Source organism: Mastomys coucha, unplaced genomic scaffold (assembly GCF_008632895.1).
Source record: "Mastomys coucha isolate ucsf_1 unplaced genomic scaffold, UCSF_Mcou_1 pScaffold11, whole genome shotgun sequence".
NCBI classification, from domain to species: domain Eukaryota; kingdom Metazoa; phylum Chordata; class Mammalia; order Rodentia; family Muridae; genus Mastomys; species Mastomys coucha.
Genome location: NW_022196893.1, coordinates 10038054 through 10048212, shown reverse-complemented (window position 1 = coordinate 10048212; position 10159 = coordinate 10038054). Strand labels below are relative to the sequence as shown.

The 10159-nt window shown below is 49.3% G+C and overlaps 1 protein-coding gene and 1 long non-coding RNA gene across 6 annotated transcripts in view; one reads left to right on the top strand and one right to left on the bottom strand.

Annotated features, from left to right (window-relative positions):
• Window positions 1–4932: 4932 nt before the first annotated feature.
• Window positions 4933–10159, bottom strand: part of LOC116075872 — a 10291-nt gene continuing 5064 nt past the window's right edge. The window contains exon 2 of the long non-coding RNA XR_004112747.1: window positions 4933–5963. This is a non-coding gene — a long non-coding RNA (uncharacterized LOC116075872). The remainder of the gene's footprint in view (window positions 5964–10159) is intronic.
• Window positions 5315–10159, top strand: part of Pla2g6 (phospholipase A2 group VI) — a 44270-nt gene continuing 39425 nt past the window's right edge. For 3 of the 5 annotated variants that reach the window (XM_031349270.1, XM_031349287.1, XM_031349321.1), the window contains exons 1-2: window positions 5448–5622; window positions 5885–5996. The gene's annotated coding sequence lies outside the window, so the exon portion shown is untranslated. Of the gene's footprint in view, window positions 5427–5447; window positions 5623–5884; window positions 5997–10159 lie in introns of those variants that run through there. The other 2 variants (XM_031349277.1, XM_031349328.1) reach the window with 2 other exon arrangements.

Sequence of the window (10159 nt, the reverse complement as noted above, 5' to 3'; positions counted from 1 at the left end):
AAAAAAGAAACTTCAGTGGGAGCCATGTAAGTTTGAGGCCCTGAGTTCAGGTCCCTAAAATCTTTTAAACCTCGTCTGTAATCCCAGCCCTCCTATGCACTGTGATTAGTGGAGGAACCAGGGGAATCTTTGAAAGCTTACAAGCCAGCTAGCCTGGTACATACAGTGGAAAACGAAGAGTTCTTTAAATTGTATTTATTTATGTATTTTCTGTCTGATACTCTACCTGAATGTACACTGCTTGCCAGAAGAGGGCATCAGATCCTATTATAGACAGTTGTGAGTGCCATGTGGGTGCTGGGAATTGAACCCAGAACCTCTGGGAAAACAGACAGTGCTCTTAACCACAGAGCTTTTAACCCTGAGAGAGGTTAAAAAAGGATTTATTTATATTCATTCTAATAGGTATGTGAGTGTCTCTGTGTGTAGGTATGAGGGCAGGGGCCTACAGAGGACAAAGGAGTAGGACTCCCCTGAGCGAGCTGGAGTTACAGGGAGTTGTGAGGAGGCAGACATGGGTGCTGTGATCAAATGTGGTCCTCTGGAAGTGTGTAGCATGTGCCCTTAACTGCTGTGGCAAGCTATGTTTACAGCCCGGAGAGCAGGCATTAAAGGTAGAAATGGAGGATTGCCAGCCAAGGTTGTCTTCTGATATCTACATTTGTTCACTAGTGCTCCTGTGCAGACACACGTGATCACACACAGAAAGCCACTGCATGTGCTAGGGCACTTGGGAGCAGCCCCTCCTTTAAGAAATCACTGCTGGAGCTGGAGAGATGGCTCAGTGGTTAAGAGCATTGACTGCTCTTCCAGAGGTCCTGAGTTCAATTCCCAGCAACCACATGGTGACTCACAACCATCTGTAATAGGATCTGATGCCCTCTTCTGGTGTGTCTGAAGACAGTGACAGAGTAGTCATATAAATAATATAAATAAATCTTTTTAAAAAAGAAATTATAGCCATATATGTGTATACTACACACTCCTCTCTATCCCTCTATCTGTTTCCCTTTGCTTTCACAAGGTCCCACTATGTAGTCCTAAACTCTCAGAGTCCTACTTGCCTCTTTCTCCCAAGCACGCATGTGCCACCACGCCCAGCTTTGCTATCCTGTTGTTAAGTGTGTTCTCTCTCCCCGACACCTATGCAGAACGGCCCTAAAATTTCCTCCTAATAAACCCCAGTTCTGTCTCATAATAGCTCATCCTGAATTCTTTTTCCCCCTTTGGCAAAGTCAAGAATACTGGTTTCACTTCAGTCCAAGTCTCTAAAACACCATTTCTCAGGTTGTTGCAGGGGCTCCCCGAGGCCCTGTCTCCAGGGGCTGCCCCATCACCACTGCCTGCTATGCCAGGACAATGTGAGCAAAGACTTTAAGCACACTGCCTTTCACCACTGCACCTTTTTTTCCCCTCTTATAAATGACATTTAATTGGAACTGGCTTACAGCTTCAGAGGTTCAGTCCAGTATCATCAAGGCAGGAACATGGCAGCATCCAGGCAGGCATGGTGCAGGAGGAGCTGAGAGTTCTACATCTTGATCCAAAGGAAGCCAAGAAGGCTGGACATCCTCAGGCAGCTAAGAGGAAGATCTCCAAGTCCACCCCAACAGTGACACACTTCCTGCCACAAGGCTATACCTTCTAATAGTGACACTCCCTGGGAAGTCAATTCATATGGAAACCATCACATTTCACTCCCTGGCCCCCATAGGCTTATACAAATGTGAGTCTATGGGGGCCATACCTAAACATAGCATAGTGCAAAATACATTTAATCCAACTTCTAAAGTCCCTGTAGTGTATAGTAGTCTCAACAATGTTAAAAGTTCAAAGTTCAAAGTCTCTTCTGAGACTCATTCAGTCACTTAACTGTAATCCCCAAAGCAAGACAGGAAACCAGCTGGGCAAACTCCAAACTCTGCATCTCCATGTCTGATGGCAAAACGGTCTTCAGATCTTCCACTCCTTTTTCATCTTTGTTGACTGCAGTAAAGTTCTTTCTCCTGGGCTGGTTCCACTCCCTGTTAGTAGCTCTCCTTGGCAGGCATCCTGTGGCTCTGGCATCTTTAACATCATGGGGTCCCCAAGTCAACTTCAGCTTCACAGTTTCTTGTTCCAATGTCTGAGATCCACACATGATCTTCTGGGCTCCTCCAAAGGGCTGGCATCATTTCTCTAGCTCTGCCCTCTATAGCACTCTAAGTTCAGGTTGATCCACTCCACTGCCAATGCTGTTCTTGGTGATCATCCCATGGTACTGGCATCTTCAATACACTGGGGTCTTCTACTACAACTTGGCTTCACCAATAGCCTCTCATAGGCTCTCTTCATGGTGCCAAGCCTCAACTCCTTTGCATGATCCCTTCATTCCTGGGGCATCAATTGCAGCTGAGGCTGCACCTTCACCAATGGCCTCCCATGGCCTCTCAAATGTTGAGCCTCAGCTGCTCTTCATGAACTCTTCATGCCTTCAAAATCAGTACCACCTGGGTAACTCTTACACATTTACTAAGTCTTACTGCAGCACAAGGTACAACCTTGGCTATCTCTGGAACACAGCCTCTTCTGTGCTCTCAGAAAACACTTCCCAGAAGATTTCATTTAGTGATGCTGGTCTCTTCTTAATCAACACTAATTTCTTAGCTCCAGCTAACCAGCATCAATGGTCCCTGTAGTCTCCTTCTCCTCTTGAATATAAAGGCCAGAGACACATGGCAGAAGCTGCAGAGTTCTGCTGCTTGCAGGAGCTGGAACATTGTCCCCCCCTGTTCTACTCCATTATCACTAGCTCCCCTTTTCCCCCAATTCCTTTACTGCCTAAGCTTGGCTGTCCTGGATCTTGCTCCATAGACTGACTTTTGCCGCTACTGCATCTTGCTTACTGCCTGTTTTGATGACTATTGTTCTGTTGACTTGACAAAAGCTAATCATTCTGAAGGAGAACACCCCAAGAAATTGTCTCTAACAGATCGGCCTGTTGACAAGTCTGTGAGGTCATTTTCTTGATTAATGACTGATGTGGGAAGGCCCAGCCCACTGTAGGTGGTGCCATCCCATGGGCCTGGATTGTGTAAAAAAGCCAACTCCATGGCCTCTGCTTCAGGTATGTCCTGCCTCCAAGGTTCCTGCCTGGAGTTCATGCCCTGGCTTCTCTCAGTGATGGGGTGTGGCCTGAGAGCTGTAAGCAAGCAAACTCTTTCCTCTCCAAATTGGTTCTGGTCAGCATCTCACTGCAGTCACAGGAAAGCAAACTAGAACATCTTCGAGAGCTAGGATGTCACCGCCATCAGGACTGGGGCCGAGTTGGTTTATTAGCTACAGTTTCATCAGCACCAAGAACATTGCCTGGCGTGTGGTGAATAAAAACGTAAGACAGGGGGGCTGGGGATATGGTTCAGCGGTCAAGAGCACTGATTGCTTTTCCAAAGGTCCTGAGTTCAGTTCCCAGCAACCACATGGTAGCTCACAACCATCTGTAATGGGTTCAAATGCCCTTTTCTGGTGTGTCTGACAACGACAGTACTCACATCCATAAAATAAATAAATCTTAAAAAAATATATATCTTTCATTTAAAAAAAAAAAAACAGAAAACACAAGACTGGCCTTGCTGCTTCTCTCATTGACATGCACGAGACTCTGATTCCTCTCCTCAGTGTCTCTGTCTACAAAGTGGGAATGATAGTGTTACTCCTCAGAGGCGTAACCATGGAAACAGTAAGTGTAAGCTTGTCCTGTTAATAGACGGCTTTCTGTCTGCTTCTCCAAGGGAGCGAACTCAGTCTACTGTGACCTCTGAGTTCTTGGGAAGCACCATGGTGTTTAATAGCTGCAGGGCTGAGTATATTTCTGGGGAGAATTGTTTTTAAAAAAAGATTTGTTTTATTTTTTTATATATGTATCTGTGGGCAGAGGATCTGAGGCCAGAAGAGGGTGCTGGATCCCCTGGACCTGGACTTGCAGGTGGTTATGAGCCACCTGGAAGTGGTGCTGGGAACAGAACTCTGGTCCTTTGCAAGAGCATCAAGTGTCCTCTGCATCACCTCTCCCACCCAGGAGATGCCCTTTGATCTGTGGTGCTAACATCTCCCATTTAAGACCCTACTGAAGTGAGCTGGAGCGAGCTGCCTTGAGCTGCCCCATCCTTAGCTTTTCTATCATGCTCGTTCACTGCTTCCAAACGATCCCATGTTCCCTTTCTTGAGGATGTCATGCATTAGCCGGAAGTAGCAACAGAAAGGACACTTTGCCTGATCAGTAGCCAAGGTTCTGCTGTCTGACTGTGTTTTGGGATGTCTGAGTGTTTCTGGTCCCCCCGACTCACACCTCTGTTTCAGATTCGGTTGTGCAGCAGTGTGGTCAAACCTGCCTTTCTGAACACGGGGTGGGTGTTTGCTTATGAATGGCACTTACCTTATTAACTCTTCTGGTACTGGGTGGGATGCCCTGTCTTTTGTGGGCTTCCTGACAGCCATTACCCTCCCTAACTTCTTTGGGGGGGGCGGGTATGAAGGGCAAGGTATGTTCATTGAGAAAAATCTTCATCTCTTTTTCTCAGATCAAATTTAAAACTTGAACAAATATTAAATTTTAGCTTAAGGGAACGGTTTCTCCTCTGCACAGTGGGGACATTACCCATTAACCTCACTTTCCATGGATGATGGTGACACCATTCTCTCTCATTGGTAAAGCTCTATACAGTTATTAATAACTGCAGTTGGTTTTATTAACTTGTGTAGATTCTCTTATTTATTCTTTTTTAAAATTCATTTATCCACTTTACATCCTGATTCCTCTCCCCCCCCCAGGTGTCCCCTCTTTAATTTATTTATTTACTGTTTTTTCGTGACAGGGTGTCTCTGTTTAGCCCTGGCTGTCCTGGAACTCCTCTGCCTCCCAAGTGCTGAGATTAAAGGCGTGCGCCACCACTGCCCAGCTTCCACATTTTTATTTGCAATCTGGTTGGAGAGAACCTGGCAACGTCAAAGCAGGTTCTTCCCAGTTATATTCCGTGGCTTTATTGACTTCCTTTATTATCTTCATGTGTTGTCATAAACAAAAAGCTCAGAGTCCCAGCCACCCTGGGTTCCTTGAGATCAGAGGGAGCCAGGAACAGCCTCCAGCCCCTGACCAACACGTCAGCCAATCTGCAGTCACGAGAAACTTCCGCCCGACCCGGGCATGGCCGCCATCAGCCACGCAGGATTGGCTCCAGCCGGAAGCCCGACCGCCCCCTCTGGCAACAGAAGCGGCTTCCATTGGGCAATTATAGAAGATGGCGGCGCCTGACCGCGTGCGAGGTCCGCGCTTGGGGGCGGGGCCACAGCACGGGCTCAGCGGATTGGTGGAGAGCCGCGGCGGCGTCACGTGGTCGGGCGCGTTTGTTTGCGGAAGTAGAGGGCAGAGAAGTGCTGAGTAAGCCAAGGTGAGTGACGGCACGGCGGGGGCGGGGCCTGAGTGCCCTCCCCAAAGCTTCCCGGTGCCTCTGCCTTGGATGTCGTCACCCGGACCCTGCTCAGGACCGTCCTCATGTCTGCGACTCTGAGGCATGGCCTCCGTTAACTCCTTGAGTGCTCCCGGCTTCTGTCCTTTCATCCCCTAGCGTCCCCAACTCCCATCCGGTGACCGCATTCTTCTCCGTTGCTGCCCTCAATTTCCCTAACTTCCTAAATCAACCCTTCTCCCAATTCATTGCCCAACTTTCACCCTGGACTGTCCACTGTCCCCAGCTCCTCCCTCTGCGCTTCTAAGTGCTCCTGGTTTTCTGCCTCATTGCCCGATTTCCCCCACGCCACCTGTTTCCTGCGTCCCTCCCTTTGTGCCCCCCACCCCGCCCCAGTCCCCATTTCTAACTCCCTTGCTTATCTTCTCTTGTGCCTCCAGTTTTCATCTGCTCCCACGTGTCATCTTCCCAGTTCTCTAGCCTCCAATCCTGGGTTCACCTCCAGCTCCCTCCGATGACCTGGAAGTTGGCGACAGGGAGCCTGTGACCCAGGTGACTATGTGACTAGGGATTGGGTGTGAGTGCGACAGGGAGGGCACAAGGGTTTATGGATCTGTGCCTGTATTTTTAATGGACAATTCACATTATCACAAATACCAATCCTTCCTCTAAAGTTCCCTCACCTGCCCTCTTGCCCAGCCCGACATGATTGGGCAGGTTTGGTTTGGCATCGTTGAAGCTCCACCCTTGGGCTAGTGCAGTGTTTTGTTCTGGTCTCTGCCTTCGCGTTTCTGGAACTTGGAGGCCAGGCTCTGTTTGCTCACTGTACCAGATAGGACTGTATTTTTTGCCCACTTAATGGCTGCCATGAGGTTCAGTATTTGAATGAGAAGATGTAGATGACAAGGCTTGGTGACCAGCGTGGCCCTGTACAAGCTCCTGGCTTTAGTGTTGTGTTATAGGCAGGAGGGAAAGGGCTGGAGGATAGGGAGAGAGAGGAGCAAAAGGCGGGAGAGCAATCCCTTTGTTCGTTTTCAGTGTTTATTAATCGCCCTGACAACCAGGCCCTTTTATTTCTGTTACCTTTACTCTCCGCTCATTTTCCACTGAGCAAATATTGATGTAGCTAGCGCCCTGCCCACTGTTCCCACTTAGCATGGGGAAGGGAGGCCCGTGACCTCCCTTGCCTGAGCCATGCTAACAAGTTTGGGGCTAGATTTTCAGTGTAGAGAGTCTCCAATTTATTATTTTTTAAAAGAGATTTATTTTTATTGTATACATATGAATGTTTTCCCCAGATCTATGTAAGTACACTCCATGCTATGCCTGGTGTGTATGTGTATTGGAAGTTAGAATAGTGTGCTGGTATCACATGGATCTGGAATTAAAGATGTCGGGGCTGGAGAGATGGCTCCGTGGTTAAGAGCACACTGACTGCTCTTCCAGAGGTCCTGAGTTCAATTTCCAGCAACCACATGGTGGTTCACAACCCTCTGTAATGGGATCTGATGCCTTCTTCTGGTGTGTCTAAAGGCAGCAATAGTGTACTCACATACATAAAATAAAAATATTTTATTTTTATATATAAAAAGAAGGTGTGGATTGTCGTGTAGGTACTGGAAACTGAACCCTGGTCCTCTTCAAGAGCATCAAGTGCTCTGAACTTCTAGCCATCTCCCAGCACTGAGGGAAGAAGCAGTGACTTGCCCCCAGGCAGCTATGCCCAAGGGAAAACGGCAGGCACTGTTCAGTGTGCCATGTTGCTGAATTCCTTTGCTCATAGAGCAAATGCCTTTCCTACCTTTCCTCCTGTGCCCTGCAATGTGACACCAGCCATGAGACTGTCACGTTGTCTGAGGGTTCCTTCTGTTGGCTTAGGACATTTCCCCTCCCTAGGGGTTACTTGTTAAATGTGAGTATGGTGGCATGCTTAAGAGGGATTTCCAAGTCACCCAGTAGAGTGTTATCACTAAGATACTATGGAAGGAGTTGCCACACTGTGTTTATGTGTATGTATGTGTGTGTATGTGTATGTGTGTGTGTGTGTGTGTGTGTGTGTGTGTATGTGTATATGTGTCTCTGTGTGTGTGTGTGTGTGTCTGTGTGTATGTGTATGTATGTGTATGTGTGTGTGTGTGTATGTGTGTATGTGTATGTGTGTGTATGTGTGTGTATGTATATATGTGTGTGTGTGTGTGTGTATGTGTATGTGTGTGTGTGTGTATGTGTTTGTGTGTATGTTTGTGTGCACACGTGCGTAAGTGTGGTCAGTGTGGAGGATGTGCTCTCCTGGCCAGTGTGAACCGATGTGAAAACAGCAGGAAGTCAAGAGTGACCTCAGGTCCTCAGCCTGCAGCCATGGGAGTGTGGTGGGGTAGACAGGGACAGGCATCAGCTGCTCAGGAGGGTGACACCCAGTAATCTAATCATGAGACATGCTGTGGGAATCAACGGGCAGTTCTGTGTGTTTGGGTGTGCTCCTGGAAGCCCCTACCGCCATGCCCTGAGATCGGCTCAGGTGTTCTGGCCTGTTTCTCCTCCCTCCATGCTTGTCTGGGTCAGGTGGAGGCAGCTCCATCTCTAAAAATGCTAAAAACGAGATTGCATGTTGGTACTATCTACGGTGGTGGTAAAACTGATTTTCCCAGGAGGAAGCAACCAGTCCAGCACCCACAGGCATTCCTAGGACCAGCAGTGCTGGAGTCCTGGTGGGGGAGTAGGTGGCCCTTGGAGGAAAGCTGGAGGCTAGGTTCACGCACCTTGCTTTGTAGAGTGAGAGCCTGATGTGCAGGAGCGTGGGATCCCTGTCCCACTGCTTCAGGGACACCGGCTGGTGGCTCACAGACATCCATTGATTTGTTCACTTACATCAAACAGCTGCTAAAAGTGAGTGCCATGCACTCTAAGGATTCAGACAGTGTCATGGTTCTCTGTGAGGGAGCCCATGGAGTGGGGTTGCCAAGTGAAAGGCTGAGGGGAGAAAAGAGCTTTCTGGAGGAAGTGGCCTCCAAACTGGTTCTTGAGAGACAAGAAAGGAAAGGTTTATTCTCAAGTGCATGCCCCTTGTTGATCATGAGAGAGATGTTAAAAGGGGGTAGGAGTGATGCTGGCCAGGGAGTGAAGGTACAGGAGCACCTAGGGACACTGAGGCACACATGTGACTTGTCTGGGAGATAATACTGAGACTGAATGACTAGAATTGGGTCAGGGGCTGCAGTACAGGCTGGGCCTCTTCTGGGGATTCTGACACGTGCTCTAGAGTTTGGGCTTTCTGAAGTATTGGAGATCTACAGGGCATAGCTTCAGTCAGCAGTGAGGGACTGTCATTCTGCAGGGAGATATGGTCATTCAGTTTGTAGTCTGTGTGCTAGACAGCCACAGAGGAGCCATGTGTGTAAGGCTAGACCACCACCTAGACTCATGCACCTCCATTTTTGAAATGTGTTGCCAGGAGTGGTGGCGAACGCCTTTAATCCCAGCACTTGGAAGGCAGAGGCAGGCAGATTTATGAGTTCAAGGCCAGCCTGATCTACAGAGTGAGTTCCAAGACAGCCAAGGCTACACAGAGTAACCCTGTCTCAAAAGACCAAAAAAGGAAAAAAAATGTGTTAAGTGCCAGATTGTAGGGAGTGGCCAGTCCAGGGCTTACTTTGCCTTTAGAGTGACTGTGTACCCAGAATGATGAATGGGGAGTGGGAAGGCTCGCCTTAGCAGGGAGGACATTCTGGATCATAGCATGGACCAGATGGATCATGGCTCCCACCAAGCAGCTTCTACCTGAAACCATCCAAAAGTGAGGAGGGAGGGCAAACAGCGGGCAGCCTTGCCAGAAGAGCGACCCAAAGAGTGAGAGCAGTCTCCCTGAGACCCGCCCAAGGACCTTCATGGCTGAGGCAGATGCAGACCTCCCTCAGCTGGTCCAGATGACAGTGATTGCCCATGGTGGCCATGCCTGCCTCTGTCCTCCCATCTGTGACCTCTGCTGTGCATGCCACGAGGGCCTCTCCTCATTCCCCCGGCTGCCTTCTGTCTCTCCTTAGAACTAGAGTCCTGTCCCCCAGTGCCCTTCCCCAGGGACCACACACTCTGAGCAGAGCCTGGGCCTGGCGCTCATGAACCCAAGTAGCCCCTCCTGGGGACTCACCACAGACCCTTCCACAGTCCCTCCAGGGCTCTTGTTTGGTTTTCATTTTAGTGGCCAGTGTATTCCCATAGTGTGTCATATGAACCCTCCCTTTGAGGCCCTCCCTGAATATAATCTCACTGTCTCTGATGTGAGTATACTCTTCTCTGGTCTTCTTGTCTTCAGTTCCTCCAGGAGAGCCTTAGATGCCCACAGGCACCATCTATTTTCCAGAAACAAACCAAGGAAGCACACTGGGCCCCTGACAGGGAGTGGGTCACAGAGACAAGGGGAGAGCCTGGAGTGGGTTACAGAGACAAGGGGAGAGCCTGGAGTGGGTCACAGAGACAAGGGGAGAGCCTGGAGTGGGTCACAGAGACAAGGGGAGAGGCCTGGAGCGGGTCACAGAGACAAGGGGAGAGCCTGGGCCCCTGACAGGGAGTGGGTTACAGAGACAAGGGGAGAGCCTGGGCCCCTGACAGGGAGCAGGTTATAGAGACAAGGGGAGAGGCCTGGAGTGGGTCACAGAGACAAGGGGAGAGCCTGGAGTGGGTCACAGAGACAAGGGGAGAGCCTGGAGTGGGTCACAGAG